This window comes from Apodemus sylvaticus, chromosome X (genome assembly GCF_947179515.1).
Source record: "Apodemus sylvaticus chromosome X, mApoSyl1.1, whole genome shotgun sequence".
NCBI lineage: Eukaryota > Metazoa > Chordata > Mammalia > Rodentia > Muridae > Apodemus > Apodemus sylvaticus.
Window position 1 is genome coordinate 4,172,925 of NC_067495.1, and position 11,549 is coordinate 4,184,473.

Below are 11,549 nucleotides of genomic sequence, written 5' to 3' on the forward strand. Positions count from 1 at the left end.
ACATTAATGTGCTTGCTGATCAAAGCTCACATTCTGTGGCACACTATCTCCTGAGCCACCTAGAATCACCCATCCAGGACCAATGTCTTCATTCCCCTAGCTGCTGAACATATTGGTGGATAATGACTTTCATAGTTATTCCCCCGTAAAGGCTGCACTCAGTTGAAGAGAACCACCTCACCCTAACAGTTATACTCCCTTCTCATAGGCAACTTAAATCTAATGAACCTTCAAGGTGATGGTAGTGAGGGAAGCTATGAAGAGCTGTCTTGGAATGGGAGATGATACCATTGAACAGCTGGCCATGCAAGCACAGGAACCTGAGTTCAGATAACCAGGACCCATGTTTAAAAAGCTAGGCTCAGGGGCTGGAGAAATGGCTCAGTGGTTAGGAGCACTGACTGCTCTTCCAGAGGTTCTGCGTACAGTTCCAAGCAACCACACGGTGGCTCATTACCATCTGTAATGGGATCTGATGCTCTCTTTTGGGGTGTCTGAAGAGAGCAATGGTGTACTCATATATATAAAGTAAGTAAATAAAGCTAGGCAGTGGTGGCACATGCCTTTAATCCCAGCACTTGGGAGGCAGAGGCAGGTAGATTCCTAAGTTCGAGGCCAGCCTGGTCTACAGAGTGAGTTAGTTCCAGGACAGCCAGTGCTATACAGAGAAACCCTGTCTCGACCCCCTCCCCGCAAAAAAAGCTAGGTTCAGTGGATACCTATAATCCTATGCCTGGGGAGATGGAGACAGCCAGTATAGCTGAATTGGCCAGCTAGTTCCAGGTTTAGTCAGAGTTTTCGTCTCAGAAAATAATACGTAGAGGAATTGAGAGGGGCATTCAACATCCATCTTTGATATCCACAGGCACTATATATATGCCATACCTATAAACATGTATGTGTGTGTGTACGCATGTACATGCACACAACACACACATACATGTTTACACACATGTACAACTGTCATGAAGCCACTGAGGTACATCCCCATCCCAATGCATGATTCTTGAATGAACAAATGAGTAGATGGATGAGTATACCTGAGCGATGGGGAAAGTCTTATACAAAGGTCTTCTCTTCAGATACCCTGCAGTCATCTTTAGGATTAAACTGAAGGGCAAAGAGGCATTTCTTTCTCAGGCAGCCTCTCTTGAGGGTAGTTGCTAGAATACGTAGGAAGACATGCCTGGAATATGACAGCATCCTACACTCGATCTTAGCCAATAGACCGAGAAGCAATGGAATCTGACAGCATCCTTTCTCAAGGGGCACACAGACAGTGATCAGGTGACAGTTGTGGAAGGACAGATTTATGATCTCAATAGAGCTCTAAGTTCATTTTTTTTTCTTTTACCCCTCGTGTGTGTGTGTGTGTGTGTGTGTGTGTGTGTGAGAGAGAGAGAGAGACAGAGACAGAGACAGAGAGAGAGAGAGATGGTGCCTCACATTTAAGTTTCTCAGTAGGCGTTAATGGCCTGTGTCACAGTTTAGGTTTCCTAGGCAACAGACTCTGAGGCTGAGTTAATGTGCAAGTTAGTTATTAAGGAGAGCTTCTGGGATCAATGATTGTGGAAGGGAGGAGGAAACAGGAGTGGTCACAGGGAAAGACTGAGTTGCGTTAGAGACCTAGAGACAGCCTCCCTTCTAGAGAATTGGAGCTAGATTGCTCTTTGAAGAGGTCTCAAATTAGGCCAAAGTGACCACTCATTTATACCATTGCTTAAGATGTCATTGCTTGTGGGCTGGCCACAGGATGGTGTGATTTTGTGTAAGGTGGTTCTCTGCAAGTGAGGCCGACACTAAAATGAACTGGTAATAGAGAAGCATTAGCTCACTGGGCTCCTGTGACTATCAAGCCTTTCCTTGTAGAGGGATTTGAGAGGTGCATCTCCATATTCAAAACAGCCTATGTCTTTTCCAGCTCTTCCCTTCTCCTCTCCTGCTTTGTTGCCTTTCCTCTCTAAGTAGCAATAGAAGGCTTATCATCTCCATCTTTTCTTCACATTTCCTCTATTAGAATATAGCTTTCCCTTCATTTGTTGAGCAAACTTTCACATAATTTAAGGTGAATCTTTGGGCATTACCTCCCCCAAGATGGTTCTTAGGGTTCCTCAAAACAAGAGAAGATGCTTTCAGGGTTGCAGGAAGCTCAGTGGTAGAGTGCATGCTTAGATTTGGGTTCAATCTCTATCACCTAAAATATAAAACATTTTCTATAATGCTTTAAAAACAGGCTAAAGATGTGCCTCAGTGGTCAATCATCTGCAGAGGATTAAGATTTAGTTCCAAGCACCTACTTTGGGAGGCTCTGAATTACCTGTAACTCCAGCTCCATGGTATCTGACTTCCTCTTTGGACACTCGTATACACACATGTATACACACACACACACACACACACACACACACACACACACACACACACGCACGCACGCACAAACATAAATAAAAAGAAAATCCTTTAAAATGTCTACACTTTTATTACAAAATAGCCTTTCTGTACCACTTTGTTATTGTGCATATTCTTCTATCATTCCAGACCTGAACTTCTTTCAGAGCCCTGCCCCAGGCAACATCTGACTCAACCCCGTGTTTGCCAGATACATGGAAGAGTGGTAGCTCTCATTAACAGCAGTGGTGTGTGTGTCAGCCCACTGGCTAAGAAGTTACACAGTCTACCTACTATAACATCAAGTATGCTTATTTAACTTTTATTATGTAGGGCTTACCCTCCCTGAATCCTTTGTTCTTGTCTGGCTGCTAGTCAAATGAACAACATATAGGCTACTTTTCTAAGCTGTTGTTTACCAACCAATAGGTGGGGACATTTTTGTGGATCAGATAAATATTCTTGATATATAACAAGATCTTCGTTTCCTCATTCTCTGGTATCAATTTCTGACAGGTAGGGTAGGGTTAGTGGTAGTTGTGGTAGAGAGAAGAGATGGGATGCCACAGGCAAACACAGAAGTGTCCAGAGAGCAGGCATTTGGGATGTCGCTCCAGTTCTGGGTTAGGGTTGGGTACCAAGTAAGAGTATGCATGCATTATCTTGTTTGAATACCTACTTTGCACAAGGCTTGTGAACTAAGAAAGTTCAAACATTAAAAAAAAAAAAAACATTGTCATAACCCAAGTCTTCTAGAGTGAAGCCAAGTGATAACATCACTGCCAAACCAAGGTAAGGTGAAGATGAACAATAAGACTGAGCTTAGGATGCAGACCACTCTGAGAGGCTACACCTACAAAAAAAGGAAACTAGTCCTGCATGTGGATGTGAGAATTGTCTCCGCCCACTTCTCATGCAATGTTTACACTGAGTCCTTTGATAGTCTTAGTGAACACTTTTCCTTAAAGCATGAGACTGGCAATTAACAAAAAGTCTGTGGACTGACTTTCTTTTGGGCTGCCTCTGCTTCTATTTTCTTTGTTAAGAATGCAAGGCAAGGAAGGGCATGAGTAGACAGACCAGTTAGGCACTTACTGCAATAATCCAAGTGAGTTTAGAGCAGATTGGCTCAAAGAGCTGTTGTCTGAGAGGGACAAAATGGCGCCAGTATGTGAAGCCTAGGAGACCATATGAGTCGCAAGGTCACAAGGGTCACTAGAATTTGGAGCTTGCCATTTATAGCTTTATTGTTTAAAAAAAAATGGGAGACAGGGAGGGGCTGGTAAATGCAAGTGTGTCTATTTACTGGTGAAGGAAAATTTAAATTTCTCTCTGCCCTGCCTATAGCGCTATTATAATTTATAGGCAATACAAAATGAATATCAGGCAGTTAGTATATGCAAATTTTGTGTGAGGTAAATGATCAGAATTATCCTGGGAGAAGGCTCCTCTTCTGGTGCTTCAGGAAATTTTCATATGTAGTTTGGGGGAGAAGTTTTAATTCTTTAGAGGCCACATTCCACAGCTACAATATGATTGCTCAACACACCTAGGGCTTCTAGCTTTAAAATAGGAAACAATTTCCAGAATAGAGATCATAGTAGTTGCCTATTGCAGATGCTTTTACCTAAGACCATGCAAATGATTCAGAAAGCGACCTCCTGCCATTAACTTCCACATCTGGATAGATCTGTACAATCTCCTATGACATGACGTATTCCAGCATGCCCACACATGAGTCTGCTGCATACTGAACTGAGGTTTTCAGCAGGAAGCAAGCTCTGAGTGGATCTCATCCTGATATGATGTCTTCTTTATGAGTTCCCATATTCTCTCTTAGAGAAGCATCTTCCCTTGAAGTATAGCTCATGTCATTTCTTATTTTTCATTCCAACAAATGACTTGAACGCATCCATATGCATATACTTGGTTTTCTTGAAAGTCTTTGGACTGCATGCTGGTTTTCCCAACAAGGAATGGAATGATCATAGCGGTGTTTATGTCACCTTAGTTTCTAAGTGACTCTTGAAGATGCTGTTTGGAAGTTTAAGAGGCTTGCAGGTAAACAGACTCTTCCAACATGCCTGTTAGAATGGCAACAGCTTAGTATAGAAATGGTCTCCCTTTCATTGTTTGGGTGGTCTCTGACATTTAACTAGTGTCTCTCTCAGTGTCTCACTGGAATCTTTCTCTGAATCTCTTTTTATTCTCTCACTATTTCCTAGAATCCTCTATTTTCCTGCCAGGATCCCACCTCCTATTCTCTGCCTCAGCTCATTGGCTAGAGGCTTTTTCATTGACAGGTGTGTCTCCTAAGAGATTCTCTCTTCAAGTTCTTTGCAATGTGACCTTGTTATGCCCTTATCAAGAAATGAAACTCTTTTTCTTCCCCATGGGTTGACTTGGGACTTATTTTAACTACTATTATTTAGTAGAAACGATGCTAGGAACTTCTAAGGATACTAAATGTGAGATCTACAGCTTTTGCCTTACTACCTGGAAAACCGATAGCCCTAAGGTTACCATGATGTGAGGAAGTTTAAGTTGATCATATGGTAAGAGAGAGGCCACTTGGTGGAGCACTGTGGTGCCACATATGTATTGTACCTTCTAGTTTAGCCCAGCAATCAGCTGAAGGCAGTTGAGTGAATGACACCAGCTGGTGTCATATGAGACAAAAGTGCCTAGCTGAACCCTGATCCAAATCCTGACCCACAGTATCACAAACACATAAAAAAAGAGCTTGGGGGTGTGCACTTCAGAGTATTTACAGTTGTCCTAGGTTGGGTTAATGTTTACACATGGACATCAAAGCAAAGAAGGTGGCCTTGGATAAAGCAAGTCTATGTGACTCAGACAGTCCATGAAGTCTTAGGGTGGACTTCTAGCAGCAGGAGACTCATCACAGATTACTTTTAAAAGGAAGATCTGAGAAATGTAGTGTCCAAAGTATTCAACTGCATAAGGACCCGATTATAACTTTTTTCCATTGATGGATTTCAACACCATCAGACATTCTTTCATATTTTCTAAGTATGCTCAGGCAGTGGTGGTGCACACCTTTAATCCCAGCACTTGGGAGGCAGAGGCAGGCCGATTTCTGAGTTCGAGGCCGACCTGGTCTAGAGTGAGTTTCAGGACAGCCAGGGCTACACAGGGAAACCCGGTCTCAAAAAACCAGACACCCCCCTCCCCGCCTGAGCCTCCGACCGCTTGGCCAAGCAAGCACCTTAAGGGCAGGCGGGGGACGGAATGGGCGCCCCTCCCCATGGGTGCGGGGGGGGGGGCTTCTTGCCGCAGCCACTGCAGGAGCTTTACAGAGCTCGCTGCAGCCACAGGCCGCATAGGTTAAGCCCATCCACACAGTAATGGCCATAGCCTTACCTAGGACCCTGGGGTAGCTGTAACTGTATGGAATATCGCAGAAAGCCAATCTGCTTTCTTACTTTGATGCCTTTATCCAACGAGGTGGTGATGATGTCCAGCAACTGTGTGAAGCTGGAGAAGAGGCATTTTTGGAAACAATGTCACTCGTGGGCCTGGCAAGCAAGCCCCTTCACGTCAGAAGGCTTCAGAAGGCTTTGAGAGACTGTGTTACAAACCCTGGCCTTTTCAATCAGCCCTTAACTTCCCTTCCTGTCAGTAGCATACCCATCTATAAATTACCCGAGGGATCACCAACATGGCTGGGAATATCCTGCAATAGTTACGAAAGGAGTAGCAGCTCACGAGAGCCACAGTTAAAAATCCCCAAGTGTGCTGCTACCATCTGTGTGCAGAGCTTGGGTCAGGGCAAGTCAGAGGTGGGGAGTTTAGCACTGCAGAGCGTCAGTGAATCCAGACTCTGGCCAGGACACCATGCCACTGAAAGTGAGCACAGTCTTTTCCCTGCAGACCTGGGCCCCCCAGCCTCTCCAAAGGAAAGCAGTGAAGCCCTGGAGGCGGCTGCTGCGCTCGCTCTCTGTGGAGTGGAGCGGATGGCCCCCACGCTGCCCAAAAGTGACTTGAATGAAGTGAAAGAGCTGCAGAAGACCAACAAGAAGCTGGCCAAAATGATCGGTCACATTTTTTTTTTATTTATTTATACTGCAAATAATTTCCCCTTTTCTGGGTCTCCACTCCCCACAAGCCCCTTAAGCCCTCTTCCGTCCCCCTATTCTTCCATCCACCCCTTCCCACTTCCCTGTTCTGGAATTCCCCTATACTCTTGCACTGAGTCTTTCCAGAACCAGGGGCCACTCCTTCATTCTTTTTGCACATCATTTAATTTGTGGATTATGTCCTGGGTATTCAAAGTTTCTAGGCTAATATCCACTTATCAGTGAGTGCATACCATGATTGATCTTTTGAGACTGGGTTACCTCACTTAGTATGATGTTCTCCAGTTCTATCCATTTGTCTAAGAATTTCATGAATTCATTGTTTCTAATGGCTGAATAGTACTCCATTGTGTAAATATACCACATTTTCTGTATCCATTCCTCCGTTGAAGGACATCTAGGTTCTTTCCAGCTTCTGGCTACTACAAATAGGGCTGCTATGAACATAGTGGAGCATGTGTCCTTATTGCATGCTGAAGAATCCTTATATGCCCAGTAGTGGTATAACAGGGTCCTCAGGAAGTGACATGCCCAGTTTTCTGAGGAACCGCCAGACTGATTTCCAAAGTGGTTGCACCATCTTGCAATCCCACCAGCAGTGGAGGAGTGTTCCTCTTTCTCCACATTCTCACCAACACCTGCTGTCTCCTGAGTTTTTGACCTTAGCCATTCTGACTGGTGTGAGGTGAAATCTCAAGGTTGTTTTGATTTGCATTTCCCTAATGATTAATGATGTTGAACATTTCTTAAGGTGTTTCTCAGCTCTCCGAAGTTCTTCATGTGAAAAATTCTTTGTTTAGCTCGGTACCCCACTTTTTAATGGGGTTATTTGGTTCTCTGGGTTCTCATCTGGAATAACAAAAAACCCAGGATAGCTAAAACTATCTCAACAGTAAAAGAACATCAGGGGGATTCAATATCCCAGACTTTAAACTCTACTATAGAGCAATAGTGATAAAAACTGCATAGTATTGGTACAATATCAGGCAAGCCGATCAATGGAATAGGATTGAAGACCCAGAAATGAATCCACACACCTATCGTCACTTGATCTTCGACAAAGGAGCTGAAAGCATCCAGTGAAAAAAAGATAGTCTTTTCAACAAATGGTGCTGGTTCAACTGGAGGTCAGCATGCAGAAGAATGTGCATCGATCCATTCTTATCTCCTTGTACCAAGCTCAACTCCAAATGGATCAAGGACCTCCACATAAAACCTGACACACTGAAACTAATTGAAAAGAAACTGGGGAAGACCCTTGAGGACATGGGCACAGGGGAAAAGTTCCTGAATAGAACACCAATAGCTTACGCTCTAAGATCAAGAATTGACAAATGGGAACTCGTAAAACTACAAAGTCTAAGGCAAAGGACACCGTCAAAAGGACAAAACGTCAACCAACAGACTGGGAAAGGATCTTCACCAACCCTAAATCCAACAGAGGGCTAATATCTAATATATACAAAGAACTCAAGAAAGTAGAACCCAGATCGGTCACATCTTTGAAATGAGTGATAAAGACCCACACAAGGAGGAGGAGATTAGAAAGTACGGCGCCTTCTATGGGCGATTTGACTCCAAAAGAAAAGATGGCTATTGTGAAGGGGGTCATTTCCCTAATTTCTTTCTCAGCCTGCTTATCCTTTGAGTATAGGAAGGCCACTGATTTGCTGGAGTTTATTTTATAACCTGCCACTTTGCTGAAGTTGTTTATCAGCTGTAGGAGCTCTCTAGTGGAGTTCTTTGGGTCACTTAGGTAGACGATCATGTCGTCTGCAAATAATGATAGTTTGACTTCTTCCTTTCCAATTTGTATCCCTTTGACCTCCTTATGTTGTTGAATTGCCCGAGCTAGTACCTCAAGTACAATATTGAAAAGATAAGGAGAAAGGGGGCAGCCTTGTCTGGTCCCTGATTTCAGTGGGATTGCTTCAAGTTTCTCTCCATTTAGTTTGATGCTGGCTACCGGTTTGCTGTATATTGCTTTTACTAATTGCCAGATGCTGGAAAGAACCCAGGTATCCCTCAACAGAAGAGTGGATGCAAAAAATGTGGTATATCTACACAATGGAGTACTATTCAGCCATTAGAAACAATGAATTCATGAAATTCTTAGGCAAATGGATGGAGCTAGAGAACATCATACTAAGTGAGGTAACCCAGACTCAAAAGGTGAATCATGGTATGCACTCACTAATAAGTGGTTATTAACCTAGAAAACTGGAATACCCAAAACATAATCCACACATCAAATGAGGTACAAGAAGAAAGGAGGAGTGGCCCCTGGTTCTGGAAAGACTCAGTGAAACAGTATTCGGCAAAACCAGAACGGGGAAGTGGGAAGGGGTGGGAGGGAGGACAGGGAAAGAGAAGGGGGCTTACGGGACTTTCGGGGAGTGGGGGGGGCTAGAAAAGGGGAAATCATTTGAAATGTAAATAAATTATATCGAATTAAAAAAAAAAGAAAAGATGGTAAACACCTTGTACATTGCAGGAGCTTACTGTTAATGAGGCAGCTGCTCAGCTCTGTGTGAAGGACAATGCCCTGCTGACAAGAAGAGATGAGCTTTTTGCCCTGGCCAGGCAGGTTTCTCAAGAAGTTACCTACAAGTACACTTACAGAACCACCAGGTTAAAATGTGGTAAAAGACATGAATTATCTACAAAGAGAGTTAAAATAGAGGAGGGATTTCTGGACTTCCAGGACTCTGTGCCAACACTTCCAGCAGGCCAGAGCCAAGAGTGAAGACCTTGCAGACCTCAGTTCCCAGCAGGCTGAAAAGGCGAAGCAGGTGGAGCTCCTATGTGCCCAAGAGGCTGCAGCAGGAGAGGAGACTCACGACTGGGCTCTACAGGCAGAGCTCCGGAGAGCAGAGCCCTGATGGCGGCCTACCTTCTGATAGCTCTGATGGACAAGGAGAAGGACCTTTGAACCTCTGAATTCCTAGTGTGCAGAACAGCCAGCCCCATCATTTTGTGGTGGGAGGCTTTACTCCAGTGAGGTGAAGTCCCAGTCATGCGAGAACCTTGCAGTTTTAAAAGACTATTCTCACTCTGCATTCACCTTGGAAAAGTAAGTTATTAAAACAGAACCCAAAGACTCAAGATAGCTGAGATTCTCCTACTATTCTCTGGAAATGTCACCAGATTCAAGGATAATGCTCCATCATAGATTAAGTCTTAATAACCAGTGTTGCCTCATTTAGCTTACAGACCATAGCCAAAGCCTAAGAACTCACACAGTAATCTGTGGACAGCAGGACAAAGCAACAACCACAGAAGAGGGAATCAAGAGAGCATTGCAATGTAACAGGCACTGGCCAGTGACCTTCCTGTGTAAGTTGCTTGTGTGGAAATATCATAGGCATTCACCATTTAAGAATGTACAACATGGGGGTGGGCTTTGAGACCTCCTCCTAATTGCCCATGAGATAATCTTCTCCTGTTTGCCTTTAGAACATGATGTAGAAGCCTGCTGCTCAGAGGTTCATGCCTGCAAACCTCTGGAGGAAGCCCTCTGGTTCTTGTCTCCCGCGTGGGTCCATCTTCTGGCACAATGCACCATATCCAAGTGGCACAAGGAGGCAGCTTAACCACCCTGGAGTGTATAGGGGCCTGCCTGCACAGGTAGAACCACCCTCACCAGAGGATCACACCTGGAACCCTCTGGTGGAAGCCCTCCTTCTTTCTCTGGCTTGGGACCATCCTCTGCCACCACTTACCATATCCAAGTGACACACGGAGGTAGCTAACCACTCAGGAGCACAGAGAGGTCAGGCAGCACAGGTAGGACTACCCCTGCTGCTCAGAAGAAATGGCTGGAAACCTGAGGACACAAGAGCCTAGGAACAGTCTGGGACAGGAGTCTTCTGATTTTCACCTGCACCCAGAGTTGATCTGAGTCACAGAGCTGCATACCCAAATACAACTACAAGAGAGCGGGTCTTGCAGTAGTACCTACATACTGGTGTACACAGAGAGAACAGGTCTCCTAGGAGCACAGAGGCTTGCATGACAGATAAGCCACAGTCAGAGACAGCAACACCAGCTAATACCAGAGATAGCCAGATGGCAAAAGGCAAATGCAGGAACATCATCAATAGAAATCAAGGCAACATCCCACCAACTGAACCAAGTTCTCCAACAACAGCGAGTCCTGGATACCCTAACACACCAGAAAAGTAAGACCTGGATTTAAAATCACATCTCATGTATCTGATACAGGATTTCAAGGAGGACATAAATGACTCCCTTAAAGAAATACAGGAGAACATGAATCAACAGGTAGAAGCCCTTAAAAAGGAAACACAAAATTCGCTTAGAGAAATACAGGAGAACATGAATCAACAGGTAGAAGCCCTTAAAAAGGAAACACAAAATTCGCTTAGAGAAATACAGGAGAACATGAATCAACAGAAGCCCATAGAGAGGAAACACAAAAGCCACTTAAAGAAATACAGGAGAACTTGGGTTAACAGGCAGAAACCCTGAAAGAGGAAACACAAAAATCCCTTAAAGAATTACAGGAAAACACAAACAAGTGATGGAACTGAATAAAACCATCTAGAATCTAAAAACAAAACTAGAAACAACTAAGAAATAACAAAGGGAGACAAATTTGGAGATAGAAAACCTTGGGAAGAAATCAGGAGTCATAGATGCAAATATCAACAACAGAATACAAGAGATAGAAGAAAGAATCTCAGGTGTTGAAGATACCATAGAAAGCATTGACTCAACAGGCAAAATACAAAATGCAAAAAGCTTGTAACCCAAAACATAATCTATACATCAAATGAGGTACAAGAGGAAAGGAAGAGTGGCCCCTTGTTCTGGAAAGACTCAGTGAAGCAGTATTCAGCAAAACCAGAATGGGGAAGTGGGAAGGGGTGGGTGGGAGGTCACGGGGAAAGAAGGGGGCTTACGGGACTTTTGGGGAGTGGGGGGGCTAGAAAATGGGAAATCATTTGAAATGTAAATAAAAAATATATCGAATAAAAAATGAAATTAAAAAAAAAAAAGCTTGTAACCCAAAACATCCAGGAAATTCAGGACACAATG

General features: G+C 43.9%; 1 pseudogene; it reads left to right on the top strand.

The window, feature by feature from the left end:
• Nucleotides 1-5,756: 5,756 nt before the first annotated feature.
• Nucleotides 5,757-9,598, top strand: LOC127675306 (NGFI-A-binding protein 1-like; annotated as a pseudogene).
• The last annotated feature ends 1,951 nt before the right edge of the window (nucleotides 9,599-11,549 follow it).